This window comes from Lepisma saccharinum, chromosome 3 (genome assembly GCF_977018435.1).
Source record: "Lepisma saccharinum chromosome 3, izLepSacc3.1, whole genome shotgun sequence".
In the NCBI taxonomy this organism is placed as follows: domain Eukaryota; kingdom Metazoa; phylum Arthropoda; class Insecta; order Zygentoma; family Lepismatidae; genus Lepisma; species Lepisma saccharinum.
In genome coordinates, this window is record NC_139231.1 from 65797051 (window position 1) to 65810734 (window position 13684).

A 13684-nucleotide genomic window follows, 5' to 3' on the forward strand; every position below is an offset into this window, starting at 1 on the left:
TAAGATTACATTGTGTAATTCACTACAAAACAAGTTTAATAACTAGCTATAATTATAGTTTAATAACTATATAAACTTTGACACCTAAGGAACAGCCGCAGCTGATCAAAAGGTTCCAATGATCTGCTCATAGAGTTGCAAGACTATTATTTTGTTATGCCAAAGTGAAAAGGCATCTAGTAACAGGTCGGGTTCGATACCCGGTGGAGGCACATTGTAGTTCGGATCCCACTTTAAACTGTAGGTCTAGTCGAGATTAACCATTCTGTGCACAAAGTGGACTTAAAACAACAATTCAATTCAATTCAATCTAGTAACAGATGTGTGGACGTAAACCTTTTATTTGCATAATTTAGATTAGGTTGTTGAGAATTTTAGAAAATAAAAATTATGCATTCAACAATTACTTAAAAATCCGGTGACAATTGGCCAACAGCTACTCAGTGAGTTTGCTCTTACGGGCAATGGTTTCCTTAGGAATTTCAGAAGAGGAGAATATGGTGGTAAAAATGGGAAGAAACTTAAGCTCCCCTTTTTTTTAGCTTCCTGAGTGAGATTTCAAACAGAAGTGACAAACAACACGCACAACAAACGTCACATGTGGACCTTTCAAGTACAATGTTTAACACCATATCAGCATGACAAATTGACAGGCGACACGTTCCGCTTGTCGCTTCGGCATGGAATTTCCTTCAATCTTATACCCTCTTCCCTGCATTAGACTTTATTTTTTAGAAATGTTGGACCAATTCCTCTTCCTGTTCACGCCATTGTTCCAGGATAGTCTCTACCAGGGATCCTAGAAAAATCAGTGGGCTGACGCCCGTAGCCAGAATTTTATTTCATCCCTTATCATCACGGGCGTCACCAGAAATATTTGTAGGCGGCCATAGATAAAACTTGATTAGTACAAGTAATATTGACAATAATAATTATTGTTATTTTACACTAACAACTATTATATGTTATTAAAACTATACCAATTTCAATCCAAATTTGTTGTTATTATTACATGTATGGAGAGACTTTGCTACTCGTTCCACCGCATCAGTGAATATCTAACACAATTTTTGTCCATTATTTTTCTTATATTTTGCACAGTTAGTGTACTTAAAATCATAGTTATGGTATTTTGTTATTAACTTTTATACAATCGTTCAAAAAGGCTTTAACTGTCAATGGTAAATTTTACTCATAAAGTTTATATTCTGTGACCTATCACAAAGAAATTACAAGTTTTGGAAGCTGTGGATCCATTTATTTTTTTGATTAAATGGTAGAATATAAAAATATAATCTGGTTCCTCTATTATAAACTAAACTTTTTTCGATGTAATGCAGCTTTTATTGTGGTTATCACTTTATTTCTGTTATTAACAATAAAAATAACATTTAAAATAGATATTTGCAGGATTTCTGGGGAGGGGCTTCAGCCCCCTTAGCCCTCACCCTGGCCACGTGCCTGAGTTGGCTCTATAGAATTTCCTTCTATTCGTGTAGAGTCGAATTACTTTCGGAACATCTCCAGCGGACTACACTAGTCTGTCTAGCGAGCCTAGTGGGCGTGTAGAGCCTGAGCGGGGGGCTTAGCGATAGGTTCTGTGTTGAGATGACGTCAGCGGCTCGCTTCGTTGATTGGCTGCTTCGAGAGTTGTGACTCGTTCCGATGCTTCAAATGCATAACAAACAGCCAAAGATGTTTCGGAAATAATCTCCCTCTACAATCATTGAAAACATTAGCGAGCGGTGACCATTTAGATAGCCGAAGCACTGAATATAATTTTTTTAAATAAACAATAGTACATAAGGGGCAGGCTTGCCTTGATAAATACACCGCACGTCACTGCTTTGCAGCACTTTGCCAGACCCTGTGGCCAAGTAGTTAATACATCGCGCTGCGTGTTCGTGAATATCCATTCATCAATTTCATCATTTCGTCACTCATCCCCATCTTCGCAAATTAGCCAAGAGGCACAAAACGCGAAGTAAAATAAACTAAATCAATCAATCAATCAACTTCGCGGCACTTTAGTCTTTCACGGGTTTCGCAAAAATGCCTCTCGACACTTTCTGGGAGTCTAAGTATCCTGGGAATTATGCAAAATTCGAATTGCATACCGAAGCAGTGCCTTGTATGCACGCAATTGATTGAAAATTAGAAAATGTTATACTTCTTCCATACACACACACAAACATATATACATAGCCTATTGGTTTTCAATAAGGACAATACAATTTTAATTATAGTTTAATTGTACAATAATAATTAATACAAGTTTAATTATAATTTTAGTTATTATTTGTTAGTAAGAAACAATTTTAAATTAAAGCCTAAAAATTTTTCTCTCTAAACAATTTAAGTATTAGCTTGACGTACATTAATCATAACAACATTGCTTTTTCATTTAACTTTGTTAGAATAAAGCTCTTATTTTTAACAAATATATACGTGTATTTGTGTGTGTGTGTGTGTGTGTGTGTGTGTGTGTGTGTGTGGGTGTGTGTGTGTGTGGGTGTGTGTGTGTGTGTGTGTGTGTGTGTGTGTTTGTGTGATATTAATATAACCTTGAATTTTTTTCACTGACAAGTTTTGAGATATTTTTATTTTATTGCACAGTAAGTGCAAAATGTTTACTAAAACGATGGAAGAGGTTTGGACCCATTAAACTCCCCCCCCCCCCTATATACGGCCATGACTTCTACGAATTGTTTACTATCTTTGCAAGCGTAACATTTATTGAAACAAATACGTATGTCCATGCACTGACCATGATCCTGAATCTTCCAATTACTGCGCACTTGATATAAAATTATATGAAGAAAAACAACTTCTTCTCACCAAATGATTGTGATTGGACTAATGCGTATTGGAAGAAAACAGAGAGTAAAAAGTAGATAAGGCATACGTGATGATATTGAGATCAAAGCATGGGCGTCCCTGTATATTTTTGTAAAGAATGACCCCTTGATGTTGAAATAATAATGATATAAAACTAATAATAATAAACTAATAACATTAAACTATTGTTGTATTTTTAATGTGTTATCATTATTATTATTATTATTATTATTATTATTATTATTATTATTATTATATACTTGGAGATACCCATCTACTTGATACAGCCTACCACATAAGTAAATATCCAGCACAACGTTTTTTTTTAAAAAAAAAATTACATTTCATTCTGTTAATATACTGAAACGCATAATGATACTATTTTGCTACACTTTTACACAACTTATTCAAGAAAAAAAGCTTTTCAAAATTAGGGGGAAATTTTAGTCATCAAGTTTATGTTGTGTGAACACTAACACAAAAATATCATTTTCGGAGTTTTGAAAACTCAATGAACGATTTATTACTCGGATTAAGAGGTAGAATATGAAACATCAACTTCGGACCTGGTTCCTTCCTACTTTTTGCATTTTTTCCTTCAAGCTAACTCCTATAGACACACAAGTTAAAAAATGAAAATAAAAATATGTTAAATTTTATATATAGTAATAGATGCCTAAAATAAACAGCGTAGCATACTTAAATCTGAATAAAAGCCTGTGTATTAAATTAATTTAAATTATATTGGGTAGCAATATTTATTATGTAATTGTCTTGTCAATACCAGGTCCACACAATTTAAAGACGTACTTCCGTCCTAGACATTCAAATACACTTGACAAACTTGACCACGAGGGGAAATTGCTTAATGTTTTGTTCAGATGGAAAATTTTGACTTCCTTCTCCCACCACATGCTTGGTAAAATTCCTAGGTCGGTTTGCTTGTGTTGTACAACATAGTTCATGTTATCGCTAAGAACTAACATTTTCTATCCTGACCCATCAACTATCTTTCACTTAAATATAGTTTGTTTACTTCAGCCATGTTTCGAATGGTAGATCCTTTACTTCCATGTGAACTTACTTACATCTATTAACGAAGGATGATCATTTCTGGACGTTAATTCTCTCCCCAAAAACCCGTTTTATATCTGTCAAAATTCATGTTTGCAGTATAGTACAATTTATAACTGAATGCACCATATATTTCATATATTGTGTGAAGTACGCCCACTATGTGAATAACTTTGCTCAAAGAAAGCCTTTGTAGGGATCAACTTGGGCCTCAACCCAGGGCCCCGCACCATATATAAAATACATTAATTGTTTATTAATGGTTTTATTACCACTTTCTGGGACACCTGTGCTTCAAATAGAGAAACTGACATCTTCGAATTTTTAAAAAAAAACACATGAAATTCACAATTTTGTTGGTTATAGGTCTCGCAACTTGATACGGCCGAATCTTGTTAGTGGCTCCTGTACGTTGGCAAATTGACGGCTACTTGGGACATAATATTTTAACACAGAGACGTGTAATAATCGTGTTAGTTTGCCTACTAATTCATCGGACAACGGCACTCAAGCTGTAATTCGAAAAGTAAGCACTAGCTTCTATATGAAAATGAGGGTCTTGTTTCTCGTTCTTCTACCCACACAACACAGTGAAATTAAGAAGTTTGTTTTTGCTAACTATATTGTTTACTTTTCCAACAGTTAAGCTCAAGTAAATATAAATGCGAGATTCCATTACATGTATCATTCATGTAATTTTCTTTTTAATAGGCGTGATTTCGCAGGGTTACAGGATCCAAAAGTGGCAAACTAACCAGTTTTGTGAAAACGGTACCTGTATTAACATGAAGATGAAATTCATACAGCTAAAAGATTTACTCTGTACAGCTAATCCGATATTGCATTCTACTGTCATCGGCCAAAGCATTTTATGATATGGATGAAAATACATTTTCCTACTTTTCTGGCGTTTCAAATTCTGATATTTTCAGTATATATTTTTGGAGATTAAAATGCGTGATTTACAACAATTTCAAGGCAGTATATTAGCGTTAATGTGGTACTGAATGCCATCGGAACCTAAAGTCGAACGGCAAATCACTAATGTTCTGACTAAAATTACATCATTTGGTCTAAAATTTTCGCAAGAACCAATTACTACAGATAAACGTCTGCGCAAATTACTCTGTTGCAGGAATACTCTAGAAATCAGTAGAGCTAGGTTGATTAAATAATTCTAACCCGACCTACCGTATACAAGACATTGGAAGTAGGGGCAAATAGAGAGTACTGAATCTTCTTTTGGCGCTCGTGGCGCTCGATCGCCTTAATGGATTTCTCTCGTAAGGCGCAGTGTTGCCAACTCTTACCCGAAAAAATCACCAAGGTTGTGGCGCTCGTCGTAGCCTTTTATGATGTATATTTTGAGGGTAGAGTTGGCAACACTGTGGGGGGGCACTGTAGCCTTTTATGAGGGGGGGGTTTATTGCCCTCTGTTTACATCTGGCAACACTACCGTAGATTGACAGTGTTGTTAACCTACTGGGTTTTTTCACTGTAAATTTTTATCAAAGGACCTGAGGGGCCTATGTATTTTTTATGTCTGGCAATACTGTTGGGGGCCTAGTGTTGGCGACACTGTGGGTTTTTACTGTAGCCTATTGCTTTTTTTTTATATTTGGCAACTCTATTGGATGTTCCTTTTTTGAGGCTCGAAATTATTATTTGAGGCTTGAAATCATCATTTGATGCTCGTCGGTGTTACCAACCTACTCTACAAAAATTCCACTATATGATTTTTCACAGGTTAAGCTAACCCACAAATAGGAGTTGGCAGCACTGACTTATAAACCCACTGGGTCCTCTTGGCATGTTTTTTCATGATGTGTTGCTAGGCTATTGAGCATCTTGGCGTATACAATGTATATATTTTGAGAGGGGGGTTATAGCTTTTTACGCTGTACGAATACTGGAAGCTTGACAGTGACAACCAACAGAGTAGGTAAACCTACATCCAGGAACTGGCAACACTAGTTTCTGACAGTGAATTTGAAATAAAATATTAAACAAAATACATGAGTAAGCACTGTAATTACAAATAGTACTAGTGTTATGCCCCCCAACTCCAACTGGACAACTGGGGAAAATAATTGTACAACAATTTGTACCTAATTGTACAATACTTGTACCTAATTGTACAACATATACACAGACATAAAAGAGAGAGCCTTCCCGTAACTTACTTCATGTACAATTTATATGATTTTACAACTGTGAAAAGAAAGCATATGTGTTCTGTATGCACACATTTATTCTTATTTTTTGAAGTTGAATGAAAACACATGTTTTTACGCTCTCGTAATACTAACCTTGCACCACTGATTTTAAATTGCTTCCATCCGCTTTTTTTTTCTGTGTTATTTCCGTATGCACGCAACATTCGCTTTCAATAGACAGAAGGAGTGTTAGTTTAGCAGGTTTTGAGTTTACAATTTATTAAATTAAACAATAATTTATGTAAAAATATACTTGTACTTACCGAACACAAAATAATAAAAAGCACATGTGAATGTTTGCGTGTGTTCATGTTATATGACGACTGAGTAAAAAAATAATGTTGACTCCCCGAAAGATAAAAGTTCCTGGTTCGACATCAGATGCATGCAAATTTTATGTTTTGCTCTCCAAAATCTTGATTTTTATGTTTGTGCTATTTGTCATACAGCAGAGGAGAAGAGGGGAGTGGGAGGGGAGGGGGTACTATTAGCGCCATCTATTAGCAAACAATAGAAATAAAAAGTAGGGTCAAACTTTTTCAACACCCAAACATTTTAAACGTCCTCGTTTAGTAATACGATCAGCAGAAGACGTTTAAAGGAGTACTCTTAGTCGAGAAAGCTAATTGCTAGGGCCCCTATATTGCTAAAATGTTCTTTGATTTGCATATTTCTCATACCGCCATATGTTGTTCTAGTTGACTTCTTCCAAAAAAAATGCTAATTAGCGAGAGTTAATTAAGCAAGGCAAGTAAAAGAAGCAAATAGAACAACATATGACGGCGTGAAATATGTAAAAAATTCGATTCAGAGGTGGATCGAATTAAAGTTGGGGGATATTTTGCATTTTTTCCCTATAATGTACAAAACATTTACCATACATAATTTTTTCTATTTACAACAGTATAAAATAAGAGGAATGTGTGACAATATCTATATTAATTAGGAAGGTATGTTGTATGCTAGGTTAGCTAATTGTGTATAGAGGAAAGATGGAAAAAGAGAGCTCTACAAAAACTAACGCTCTTAACAATATTGAACGCCCCGTGAAAATTATATATATAAATAAGGCATAAGCGTATTATCTGCTTTCATGTCAGATTTTCCCAACCTGTGAGCTGTAGTGTTTAGGTGACAAGCGACCCGCTCAAATATGATACTGCTGACAATATTGAACGCCCGTGAAAATTATATATAAATAAGGCATAAGCGTATTATCTGCTTTCATGTCAGATTTTCCCAACCTGTGAGCTGTAGTGTTTAGGTGACAAGCGACCGCTCAAATATGATACTGCTGACAATATTGAACGCCCGTGAAAATTATATATAAATAAGGCATAAGCGTATTATCTGCTTTCATGTCAGATTTTACCAACCTGTGAGCTGTAGTGTTTAGGCGACAAGCGACCTGCTCAAATATGATACTGTTGACAATATTGAACGCCCCGTGAAAATTATATATAAATAAGGCATAAGCGTATTATCTGCTTTCATGTCAGATTTTCCCAACCTGTGAGCTGTAGTGTTTAAGCGACAAGCGACGTGCTCAAATATGATACTGTTGACAATATTGAACGCCCCGTGAAAATTATATATAAATAAGGCATAAGCGTATTATCTGCTTTCATGTCAGATTTTACCAACCTGTGAGCTGTAGTGTTTAGGCGACAAGCGACCTGCTCAAATATGATACTGTTGACAATATTGAACGCCCCGTGAAAATTATATATAAATAAGGCATAAGCGTATTATCTGCTTTCATGTCAGATTTTCCCAACCTGTGAGCTGTAGTGTTTAAGCGACAAGCGACGTGCTCAAATATGATACTGTTGACAATATTGAACGCCCCGTGAAAATTATATATAAATAAGGCATAAGCGTATTATCTGCTTTCATGTCAGATTTTACCAACCTGTGAGCTGTAGTGTTTAGGTGACAAGCGACGTGCTCAAATATGATACTGCTGACAATATTGTACGCCCGTGAAAATTATATATAAATAAGGCATAAGCGTATTATCTGCTTTCATGTCAGATTTTACCAACCTGTGAGCTGTAGTGTTTAGGCGACAAGCGACCTGCTCAAATATGATACTGCTGACAATATTGAACGCCCCGTGAAAATTATATATAAATAAGGCATAAGCGTATTATCTGCTTTCATGTCAGATTTTACCAACCTGTGAGCTGTAGTGTTTAGGTGACAAGCGACGTGCTCAAATATGATACTGCTGACAATATTGTACGCCCGTGAAAATTACATATAAATAAGGCATAAGCGTATTATCTGCTTTCATGTCAGATTTTACCAACCTGTGAGCTGTAGTGTTTAGGCGACAAACGACCTGCTCAAATATGATACTGTTGACAATATTGTACGCCCCGTGAAAATTATATATAAATAAGGCATAAGCGTATTATCTGCTTTCATGTCAGATTTTACCAACCTGTGAGCTGTAGTGTTTAGGTGACAAACGACCTGCTCAAATATGATACTGCTGACAATATTGAACGCCCCGTGAAAATTATATATAAATAAGGCATAAGCGTATTATCTGCTTTCTTGTCAGATTTTACCAACCTGTGAGCTGTAGTGTTTAGGTGACAAGCGACGTGCTCAAATATGATACTGCTGACAATATTGTACGCCCGTGAAAATTACATATAAATAAGGCATAAGCGTATTATCTGCTTTCATGTCAGATTTTACCAACCTGTGAGCTGTAGTGTTTAGGCGACAAACGACCTGCTCAAATATGATACTGTTGACAATATTGTACGCCCCGTGAAAATTATATATAAATAAGGCATAAGCGTATTATCTGCTTTCATGTCAGATTTTACCAACCTGTGAGCTGTAGTGTTTAGGTGACAAACGACCTGCTCAAATATGATACTGCTGACAATATTGAACGCCCCGTGAAAATTATATATAAATAAGGCATAAGCGTATTATCTGCTTTCATGTCAGATTTTACCAACCTGTGAGCTGTAGTGTTTAGGCGACAAACGACCTGCTCAAATATGATACTGCTGACAATATTGAACGCCCCGTGAAAGTTATATATAAATAAGGCATAAGCGTATTATCTGCTTTCATGTCAGATTTTCCCAACCTGTGAGCTGTAGTGTTTAGGCGACAAACGACCTGCTCAAATATGATACTGCTGACAATATTGAACGCCCCGTGAAAATTATATATAAATAAGGCATAAGCGTATTATCTGCTTTCATGTCAGATTTTACCAACCTGTGAGCTGTAGTGTTTAGGCGACAAGCGACGTGCTCAAATATGATACTGCTGACAATATTGAACGCCCCGTGAAAATTATATATAAATAAGGCATAAGCGTATTATCTGCTTTCATGTCAGATTTTCCCAACCTGTGAGCTGTAGTGTTTAGGCGACAAGCGACCTGCTCAAATATGATACTGCTGACAATATTGAACGCCCCGTGAGAATTATATATAAATAAGGCATAAGCGTATTATCTGCTTTCATGTCAGATTTTACCAACCTGTGAGCTGTAGTGTTTAGGCGACAAGCGACCTGCTCAAATATGATACTGCTGACAATATTGAACGCCCCGTGAAAATTATATATAAATAAGGCATAAGCGTATTATCTGCTTTCATGTCAGATTTTACCAACCTGTGAGCTGTAGTGTTTAGGCGACAAACGACCTGCTCAAATATGATACTGCTGACAATATTGAACGCCCCGTGAAAATTATATATAAATAAGGCATAAGCGTATTATCTGCTTTCATGTCAGATTTTACCAACCTGTGAGCTGTAGTGTTTAGGTGACAAGCGACGTGCTCAAATATGATACTGCTGACAATATTGAACGCCCCGTGAAAATTACATATAAATAAGGCATAAGCGTATTATCTGCTTTCATGTCAGATTTTACCAACCTGTGAGCTGTAGTGTTTAGGCGACAAACGACCTGCTCAAATATGATACTGCTGACAATATTGAACGCCCCGTGAAAATTACATAGAAATAAGGCATAAGCGTATTATCTGCTTTCATGTCAGATTTTCCCAACCTGTGAGCTGTAGTGTTTAGGCGACAAGCGACCTGCTCAAATATGATACTGCTGACAATATTGTACGCCCCGTGAAAATTACATATAAATAAGGCATAAGCGTATTATCTGCTTTCATGTCAGATTTTACCAACCTGTGAGCTGTAGTGTTTAGGTGACAAGCGACGTGCTCAAATATGATACTGTTGACAATATTGTACGTATATTGTATTGTATAGGAGACTAGAAGCATATAATTTGGCGAAAAAAAAAACCCAAATAAGGTCATAGAAAATAGTTAAAAAAAAAAAATTAACAATTATATTTTGCATTGCACAGCATTAGGTATTAAATAACATACCCCCAAAAAAATCTCTGCGTTATGCGTTCTGTAAAAAATTGCCCTACGTGCCAAATTGCTATGTCAAGTGAACATTTTCAAAGGCACTGTCGTACTTGTGTGCCGGGAAAGCGAATATGTGCAACCAAATTGTGCTCTAAGTGTGGAAAAAATATTTCTATTGCCAACTTCAAGTTGTTTTTTGTTTACACGTATATATATTATTATTTTTTTAACAGAGGAAGAAAGTCCGTGCTTCGGAAAACGCGATGATGTGCGTAATGATATCTTCCCTCTCCTGCATAGACTTGTACCAATCTACTGTGTACCATCTTCTTCCCTCCATTGCCTCGTACAGTTCGTCCAACCTCTCGTCCAATTTTTCCTCTGCAGCCGAAAGCAGAATGTTGAGATCACTGCACCTCAGGCCGCTGATCTCCCGAAGATGGTCCTTGAGAACCATTTCACAAGGGATGCGAAATTCCGGCGTTGTTCTTGCTATGATTACAAGTTTCCCTACATCCTCACAATCTCCGTTTACTGCGTGTTTAAATATTTTACATAGTAGCTCGGGCGGCAAATCAGTTATACGAGACATGTTGTTATTATTATTATTTTTCACTCTATGTTATTTATATACCCTACCCCAATTTTTGTTTCGTGTTCATGGCGATGGTGGTAGAGTGCCACACACGTAAATTTGCTGTTGCGTAGAAACGAATTTTCGTTTCGTCTCCCTCTCTCTTAGCATTATGTGTTCTACCCTGCTCGATAACCTTCGCTATTGTTGCCACATTGTCATTCTATTTCTGGACACACTCGCGCAAACATCATTGAAAACAATTGAATAGCGCTCTAGCTCGCGGTTCCCACCGTTCGGTAGGGACGCTAATGTGGCAATATAGCACGGCGTAGTGCTTGCTTTTTTTATGCAGTGCATGTTTATTGGCTAGCTAGTAACTAGTGTTGCCAACTGTAATAATGAAGCACTATTTCTGTCATGGAAGGGGAAAAGGCAGGTAAAGTGGCGGTGAGTTTTGTTGGATTGGAAGCACCATATTTTTATTTTATACTAAGTATTTGACCGGTTTGACGTTGTGTGCGTGTATTGCGTGTGTGTATGTAAAAGTGTGTGTTTGCTAATGAACGTTAAATTCCATAATGCCTCCAGTTCTGTCGAAGTTGAAATCAAAAACCTTGCATAGCCAAGCTCGGGAAATTCTAAGCAACGTGCACGAGTTCATGAAGGAGGAAGCCAGTCATGGTGTTAGCATCCCAATAAAGCATTTTGGCAAGAGAGCAGCGAACAGCAGCAACAAATTGTTCATATTTCATAATTTTGGAATTATTCAAAATAAATAAATTATGTAGCTCCAACATCATTTCAACTCTGGCTCCGGCACGTGTTCTTGTAGAAATTGCATAGAGGAGACTGTCATTTTTGCTGCTTAATGCGATACATATTGTTTTCTGTGTTAAAATTGCCATGCTTTGATGGGTGATAAGCCTATTGAAAACTGTGATCGAGCGAGATATTCTTTTGCGCTGAATAGTATTGAAATAGCATAAGAAGTCTCATTATTTATTTTATATTTTGATGTTTTAGTTAGGAATATATTGATTTTCAATTTTCCGCTGCTGCGTAATGACCGGGGGGTCGAAATAGAGCGGCATCTGCCGCCACCTCCCAGGGAGGCAAAATGACTAGCGCCGGCCCTGGTTCATAACAAAAGAAAAAGCCGCGCAGCTTATCGTCTAGTGGCAGTATATGTACTTGTTATTGTTGTGGAAGCCGGCATTCTTTGTAAATGTACAACAAAGGCAACCGACTGTCGCCGATCTCAGAGAGGAAATAATAATACTGCTTCAGGAGGAGTGTTATGGTGCAATTGTAGCGGTTTAACACGTTGGCATGTTATTATCTGCCGTTGCAGTTCCATACCAGTGTATACGGGTTTTGGAAGTGAAAAGTTAGAACGCCACCAGTGCATTAATGCAATGAAAAATAATATATATATTTTTTTATTTTGCTTGAAATCACTCAAATAAGGAATCGTATGAAGAAGTCTTCTTTGCAGCATTTTTGGTAATTTTACTTATGTGTTAGTTCATATTTTGCGAATTTTTTAGTCCATATGTATGTAGCTACATACAAAGTCACTTGTTAGTACATATTAATCCTAGTCCTGGTATAATGCATGACGTTTAAAACTCAACGTTAGATAGACCTGAATTCTCTAATTTTATTGTTGTACGTAACAGCTGTGCATCGGCGCACTGCAGCGATTTTTCTATCTGCTCCATTAACAACACTGCTTTTTTAGTTGTTTCGCGCATCGCACGGCAGAATTATCTGCGCTGGACTCTACCCAGAGCGGCGACCCGTTCACCCAGCGATGCGTCTCTGCTCACGAACCTTTCGAAAGCTGCGTGCTCTAACTTTCTGTCTGCTTCGTGACGTGCATCCAGATCCGTCTGCGTGGTGTTGTAAGCGATGTTGTGATTTTTGCATGCGGCGTCCAACGGATTCACACTCTTGCCCCCTCTCTCCAATTTTTTCTCGAGTTTGGTACCCGGTCCGCAGTACTGGTAGCCAGGTAAATGCATCTGAAAAGGTAACTTGTTACCTTTTGAGAACAGGCACCTGTACGTGTTCTCGAAAAGTTTGGAGCAATCCAAATACCAGCAACTGATGAAAGTGTACGATGGTCTGGACATTGCAACGTTCGCCTCGGAAATAAAACCACTCGACGATTGTCGTGAAAATTCAGTCGTTGTGTTCGACGACGCCATCCTGGAAAATCAAAATGAAATTCGCAACTTTTTCACGCAAGGTCGTCACAAAGAAATGGATTGCTTCTACCTAGCTCAAACGTTTTCCAAAATTCCAAAACAGTTACTACGCGACAACGCTAATTTCATATGTTTGTTTCGTCAAGATCATACCAACCTCAAGCACGCGTACGATGACTACGTAGGCGGAGACATGAACTACAATCAATTTTCGGAACGCTGCTGCTCTACTTGCTGGAACGGTGACGATTTCGGATTCGCGACGATCGACATGACGAGGAAACCCAACGACGGAAAATACAGAAACAAAATCAACGACTTTCTAAACGTTGCAACGTTGTGAGAAACGACGTATATAAATAAACGTTTATTTATCGAATCCGAAATCGTC

The 13684-nt window shown here is 37.2% G+C and overlaps 1 protein-coding gene across 1 annotated transcript in view; it reads left to right on the top strand.

Moving 5' to 3' along the window:
* The window catches only part of LOC145985094 (mitochondrial basic amino acids transporter), a 54216-nt gene that overhangs the window by 4177 nt on the left and 36355 nt on the right, over nt 1-13684 (top strand). The window lies entirely within an intron of this gene.